This window comes from Babylonia areolata, chromosome 2 (genome assembly GCF_041734735.1).
Source record: "Babylonia areolata isolate BAREFJ2019XMU chromosome 2, ASM4173473v1, whole genome shotgun sequence".
Taxonomy (NCBI): domain Eukaryota; kingdom Metazoa; phylum Mollusca; class Gastropoda; order Neogastropoda; family Buccinidae; genus Babylonia; species Babylonia areolata.
The window spans coordinates 32,365,514-32,373,013 of NC_134877.1; the positions used below are offsets into that span (position 1 = coordinate 32,365,514).

Sequence of the window (7,500 nt, forward strand, 5' to 3'; positions counted from 1 at the left end):
GAAGACTGATTCCCTCCCTTCCCCCTTCTACACATCGAAAGCTGGACGTTCACTGAAGGGTTTTGACAGCAGGTGATGTGAGCAGTGGACTGTGGCTAGCCGTGACTGACCGTCCGTCTTATACGCTGGCTAGCTGTCTCTGTCTCCCCAACAAGCAGTACGCCGCCATTGTAGTAGCTTCCCTGTCCTGTCTCAGCACAAAGCTGTTGTTGCTGTTGCAGCCTCTGATGATGATAGGGTAGCGCGAACGGAGGGGCGGGGGAAGCCGGGGGAGGGGGATAAAGGGGATGGGGGTGGGATTGGCTGAAGAGCGGGGAGGAGAGCAAGGGGAGGAGGGGGGTGAGCTGGGAGAGGGGGTGGATGTGTGTGGTGGGTGGTATGGGGCATGGGGGACCCGGAGGGGGTTGGGGGTGGAAACCAGGTGTGACAGGGTTCAGCTCAGGTAGAAACGAGGGGTATGCAAGGAGGGGTGGGCGGTGTGTGGGGGCGTGCGGTCGTGGGCGTCTGTCGGGTCTGTGTGTTGTTTGGCAGTTTGTGTTGGTTGAGACATTTGGAACTAAAGTACAAAATTAATTGTAAAGATTGTAATATATACACAATCTCTCTCTCTCCCTCTCTCTCTCTCTCTCTCTCTCTCTCTGTATATATATATATATATATATATATATATATATCAATATCAACACCAGTAGGCTCTTCGTGACTTTAAAACTTGTATTTTTAAAAAGCAGCCAATTTTCGCTGTAAAAACAGCTTCTTCAGGCAAGTTTATATATATATATATATATATATATAGAGAGAGAGAGAGAGAGAGAGATGATTATGTTCCCTTGTAGAATAAACTGAAGTAAATACCGCAAGCGGTTAAATATACAGATAAGAACAACAGTAGTCTGTTCATGTCTTTAAAACGTATAATTAAAATGCAGCAAAATTTCTCTAGAGTACGGCTTCTTCATTGCTGCATTTCAATTACACGTTTTAAAGACATTAAAAGACCACTATTGTTCTATATATATATATATATATATATGCATATATATATATATGTGTGTGTGTGTGTGTGTGTGTGTGGTTATATATACACACACACACACGCACACACACACACACACACACACACACACACAGATTATGTAATTTCATGTTCACGTTAGCAATACAGGATAACTCGTATATAAACACAATCAATCTCTCTCTGTCTCTCTCTCTGTCTCTCTCTGTCTCTGTTTTTTTTTTTCTCTCTCTCTGTTCGTCTGTCTGCCTGCCTGTCTATCTGTTTGTCTTTCTCTCTGTGTCAGAGAATGGAGATGAATAAAAATCGAACAGAGGTAAAACTTGAAAAAAGAAAGGTCTGATGGTTTGACAAAAACGTGTTATCCAAATTAACGCTTGTGGTTAATAGCTACGTTAAATGAAAGAGCCACTCGAGTAATTATCCCTTTTTCTTCAACAAATATTGTTACGATAAAACAACAACAACAAACAAACAAACAAATGCAATAGTTTTACATAAAAAAAGACAATTAGTCAGTATGTTTATGTGTTCAGATTGTGCTGTTTCACAGTCTTTTCCTCAAGTTTCTTACCGCAGTCGAAGAAAATGTAGTTATCGTTCGAAAGGGATTATGTTTGTTTGTTTCTTTCTTTTCGGGGGGTAGGGAGGGCAATTTTCAACTTTCTGTCGAACTTTAATACCTCTCAGTTTCTGCGGGGATTATACTTTCCCCGGCTCCACAAACATACCGATCCAAACGCCACCCCTTTCTCTTCCTCCTCCTCCTCCTCCACCACTAAAGTAATAACAGTAACCTCCTATCGATCTCACGCGTGGCTGATCCGTTCAGCGGAACAAATTGAATCGCAGGTATCTCACCGCTTCCCTCTAACTCTCACTCACTACCATGCAGTCGCACGCCGCGCCACGCTCGCACGCCCCGCACAGTCACATCGCGACGCGACGCGACGCGGCGCGGTGCGGCACGATCCGCGGCCATTATTACCATTTTCCCGCCCAAGGCAGTCCTCTCGCCCGGCGCGTGCGCGGCTCGTGCAAGCGCTAAAAGTGGGCGGGGCTTAAAAGTGGTGATCGAGAGAGTGAGGAGAAACTAACTACAGGGTGTGTGAGGGAGGGGAGAGCGGGAGGGGGGATGTGAAGTGCTTTACTTGAAGTGTTGTTTGTCCTTCGAGCGACGGTGGGGGGGTGGGGGTGGGGGGCGGCAGGGGAAAGTGTGTGTGTGTGTGTGTGTGTGAAGACAAAGGGTGTGTAAAAGAGGGTAGGTTTTTTACTCTGTTGCTGACGTCTCTTTTGCTGCACTGTTTGTCTTACCTATTGTAATGGCTGTGTTGTATGTTATGTAAGGAACATACTTTGGTAGCATGCTGATGTAGATAAGACAGAAGATCTGAATGACGAGGCTTTGTATTAAAAGTGGACATCCGAGGATCGAACAATCTCTCTCTCTCTCTCTCTCTCTCTCTCTCTCTCTCTCTCTCTAATGTTGTATCTGTGTGTGTGTGTGTGCTGATTGTCTGGCTGTGTTTTGCCGTACCTAATGCAGTTTATCTTGTGAGATAATTAAGTTAATCTTATTTTAATTATAATCTGTATGCAATATTGTACGTCATGCTCACAATCATATTAAAAATAATGTTTATTTTTATTTCATTTTATTTATTTATTCATTCATTTTTAAATATTGTCTGCTATGTGTGGAATGAAAGTACGAAACAATGTATGTAATATTTAATCCTAATAACTGTTGTTGGTTTCTTTTTACAGTGATGGTCTCCATGTTGTTTACTTATCTATGTTGTGATAATGCACTTGACCAAATTTCTCTAACTGGAGTTATTCTCATCTTCTCTCTCTCTCTCTCTCTCTCTCTCTCTCTCTCGGTGTGTGTGTGTGTGTGTGTGTGTGAATGTTCACGCTACGCTAGAATAATGCTTGAGGTTTTTCGATTGTATACATGTGCATGGTTATGTGTGTAATTAAAAAAACAACAACAACCCAACAACAACAAAATATTAGTGTGTCCACATACCCTGTCTGTAGGCCTATCTAAACAATTTGCATTATTTCTGTGAACATTTTGCAGTTCTTTTACTATCTTTTTCTTAGTTTTTACCCCGTTTACACGGCTTCGGGCCGAATGTAGAAAAATCATTAAAGAGCATGGTCCTGCTTATTACTTCCCTCATTGAAAACATCGCTCGTTCATTCACTCCCTGCCGGTCTGGCTCCTGTTCCGAACCACCGTTCCTTAAGAACCAGATTCAGTGAAATTGTCACAGCATCACACAGACGTGGAACCAGTTTATAGAGACGATAAATATCCAACAGCAGTGTTTACGACATCCTTTTCTTCACTGCATTCTCTCAGCCATTGAATTTCGAGGAACTTTTGTGTTGGTGGAAATGCGTGTGTGTGTGAAACAGGAGACTGAAGAGACAGAGGTGGTAATGGGGGTGGATGGGGCGGGGGCGCGGGTGGGGGGTCGCTGGGGGTGGGGGGGGGCGGTGGGGGGTAGATAGATATGTCCTCATCGTTCGCTTGCGACTCCTACTCCTTTCCCATCTCTCACGGGCGCAATAGTCGAATGGTTGAAGCATAGGACTTTCAATCTGAGGGTCCCGGGTTCGAATCTCGGTGGCGCCTGGTGGGTAAAGGGTGGAAATTTTTCCGATCTCCCAGGTCAACATATGTGCAGACCTGCCAGTGCCTGAACCCCCTTCATGTGTATACGCAAGCAGAAGATCAAATACCCACGTTAAAGATCCTGTAATCCATGTCAGCGTTCGGTGAATTATGGAAACAAGAACATACTCAGCATGCACACCCCCGAAAACGGAGTATGGCTGCCTACATGGCGGGGTAAATAGATGAAACGGTCATACTTGTAAAATGTTAAATGTTACAAGTTTGTCTGAGTGTGTATGTGTGCATGTCTGTAATCTGATTGAATGACACAGGAAACGAATGATGAGCGCCTAATGGCAGCCGTCAGTCGGTTCTACCCAGGTAGGAAGCCTGTTGTGTAAATAACCCCGTGTTTGTAAAGCGCTTAGAGCTTGGTCTCCGACCGAGGACAGGCGCTATATAAGTATCCATATCAATCAATCAATGACTGCTCCCTATCGCTTGCACATCGTCAAAGTTAAAACGTATTTTCCATAGCACAAGACACCCCGGTAGATGACCACCACCCACCTGCACTGCCCCCACCTCCTCCCACCCTCACCCTCCAACTCCACACCACCGTCATCCAACATACAGTTGTTTATATATATATATATATATATATATATAAAGGTCTGAAGACAATGAAGTCATCCTTAGTTCAACCCACGTCCGCCCGCCCACCCAGGGGCTTTCCCCCCACTCGATCTGTGATCCCCTTGTTACCATCCTCTGTCCGACCCACACACACAGTACACAGCTGTTCTGTAACCCGATGCTCCTCGCCGTCTTTAGCTGTGAGCATTGGGGATGGAGTCGGGGCTTGGGTGAAGGGTGACCATGCTGGGTGTGGTGTAGGGCATTTGTGTGTGTGTGTGTGTGTGTGTGTGTGTGTGTGTGTGTGTGTGTGTGTGTGTGTGTTGTTTCATTGATTAATGGCGCGGGCAGTGTAATGTTTGCAGAGACTCAGACTTTTAGGGGAAAAAAAAAAAGAAAGAAAAGGCGGTAATACAATACTCATCACCTGGGTGCGGCCCGGCCCCCTTAGAGTGTAAGGAGTTAAGGGCCGAAACACTTGACTGAGGGGGGCTTCTTCTCTGAAGACCTTGTACTGTCCAGCTCTCCCTAGAGTTTCTTGTCACTGGAATACACAACCGACAGACAAGAGGAATCTTGTGAACAGTTCTGTGGTGCGGCGCCCACATGACTCTTTAAAAAAGCTGGGTGAGAAGAAGAAGAAGAAGAAGTTGTAAGATGAGTTTATTGCTGAAGGTTCTGGGTTCGGGTCCAAGAGGAACAGACAGAGGAGGGCACAGAGAGAGAGGGGGAGACAGACAGACAGACAGACAGAGACAGAGAGAGAGAGAGCCCAGGAGAAACATAACAAAAGTGAGCCGCAGAACACGCATCTTGGCTTGTATTGCCTCACCATCAATAGCCCAGTATGAAAACCAACGGCTTTCTCCATCAGACCGGGGATGGATTGAACTTCACCCCTTGGTCACCCGATCAGCTGTCATTGAAAGAATTAAAGCCCCCCCCCACCCCACACACTCCCAATCCCCCCTCCCCCCGTCCCCAACTCCCCACTCCATTATTATCTGTTTGTGTAATTCTTTACTATACGTCCTTGCAAAGTCGTTTTGATAATGAGGGAAGTTGTTAACCTTCGCTCTCGCAAGTGATCACTTAAACTTTAATCGCTCAGTTCTTAATCATGTCGACTGAACATTGCTGGTTGGACGTTTGTCAACTGAATGTAAGAGTTTGGACATTTTGTTAACTTAATGTGAAATGTTGGATATTTTGTTAACTTAATGAAAGAGGTTTGGACGTTTTGTTAACTGAATGTAAAAGATTGGACGTTTGTTGACAGCATGTTACAGACTGGACATTTGTTAACTGAATGTTAGAGACCGGACATTAATTGTAACTGAATGTTAAGAGACTGGAGATTTGTTGAATGAATGCTAGAGATTGGACATTTGTTAACTGAATGTTAGAGACTGGACATTAATTTTGTCAACTGAAAACTAGAGACTAGGCATTAATTTTTTTGTTGACTGAATGCTACATACTGGACATTTGTTAACTGAATGTTGGATGTCGAGCATTTTGTTAACTGAATGTTAGAGGTTGGACATTAATTTTGTTAACAGAGTGTTGGATGTTGGACACTTGTTAACTGAATGTTAGAGACTGGACATTTATTAATAGAATGTTAAAGACTGAATATGTGTTAACTGAATGTTAGAGACTGGACATTTGTTAACTGAATGTTAGAGACTGGACATTAATTTTGTCAACTGAAAGCTAGAGACTGGGCATTATTTTGTTGTTGACTGAATGCTACATATTGGACATTTGTTAACTGAATGTTGGATGCCGAGCATTTTGTTAACTGAGAGGTTGGACATTCGTTAAGTGAATGTTATAGACCGGATATTTGTTGACTTACGTGTTAGAGGCTGCACAACATTTGTTGACTGAATGTTAGAGGTTGAACATTAATTTTGTTAACAGAGAGTTGGCTGTTGGACACTTGTTAACTGAATGTTAGAGACTGGACATTTATCAACAGAATGTTAAAGACTGCATATGTGTTAACTGAATGTTAGAGACTGGACATTTGTTAACATAATGTTAGATGTTGGACATTTGTTAACTGAGTGTAAGAGACTTGACATTTGTTAACTGAATGTTAGAAGTTGGACATTTGTTCATATAATGTTACAGACTGGATATTTGTTGACCGAATGTTACAGACTGTACATTTGTTGACTGAATGTTAGAGAATAGTCATTTGTTAACTGAAGGTAGAGTCTGGACATTTCATGACTAAAATGTTAGAGGTAGGACATTTGTTAACTAACTGTTAGAGACTGGACATTATATTTTTGTTATCGTTGTAGTTGACTAAATGTTTGAGACTGGACATTTGTTAACAGAATGTTGGATGTTGGACATTAATTTTGTCAACGTAATGTTAGAGGTAGCATATTTTGTTAACTGACGTGTCTATTAATTTTTGTTGGCTCTAATAACATTATATCTAATAATAGATGCACTGTGCATCTGCCTAGGGGTGAACAGTGAAGATGTGCATTCTGTCCATTCGTGTCATGGACAACAAAACAAAACAAAACAACCAACCAACCAACCAGCCAACCAGTTAACTAACCAACCAGCCAACCAACCATACAAAAAAAAAGTGTTTTCACATGTGTCTGCATGGGACGTTAGACCACAAGAAGATGAAGAGGACAAACAGGGAAAACCAGCTTGACCATTGATATATGAAAGCCCTCTCCACCCCCCTTCCCCCACTGCTTACACCCACCCCCCTCTGCCCCCCCCCCTCCCCAACTTCCTCCCCCCCTCCCACCTACACACATCCCTTATCCCACCCAGGATGCACACAGCGACCGCCTTCCGCGTAAGTCATTCAGGGTAGACAGACAGGTAATCGGGGTGCTTAATTCTTGTTTTACACCCGACGATTCCTGCCGTCTTAATTAAAGGGGTGTAGGTTAGGGGATAGGGAGGATTTTTTTTTCTTGGGAGGGGGGCGGTGGGGGGGGGGGGGAGGCGGAGGGGGGGTCTCTTACGCAGGTGTTTGTGAGGGCGTGTGTAGGTGGATGGGTGAGAGAGAGAGAGAGAGAGAGAGAGAGAGAGAGAGAGAGAGAGAGAGTTTGGGAGGGAGAAAACGGAGCTGGGATGGGCACGAGTCGATTTTATTTGTTTGTCGTTGTTCCTTTGTTTCTCTCTCTCTCTATATATATATATCTCTCTCTATTTGTCGTTGTTCCTTTCTCTC

At 43.8% G+C, this 7,500-nt stretch overlaps 1 protein-coding gene across 1 annotated transcript in view; it reads right to left on the reverse strand.

Moving 5' to 3' along the window:
• Positions 1 to 10, reverse strand: part of LOC143279404 (uncharacterized) — an 18,935-nt gene extending 18,925 nt beyond the window's left edge. The window contains exon 1 of the mRNA XM_076583443.1: positions 1 to 10. This exon is cut by the window's left edge and continues 1,022 nt beyond it. The gene's annotated coding sequence lies outside the window, so the exon portion shown is untranslated.
• Between the last annotated feature and the right edge of the window lie 7,490 nt (positions 11 to 7,500).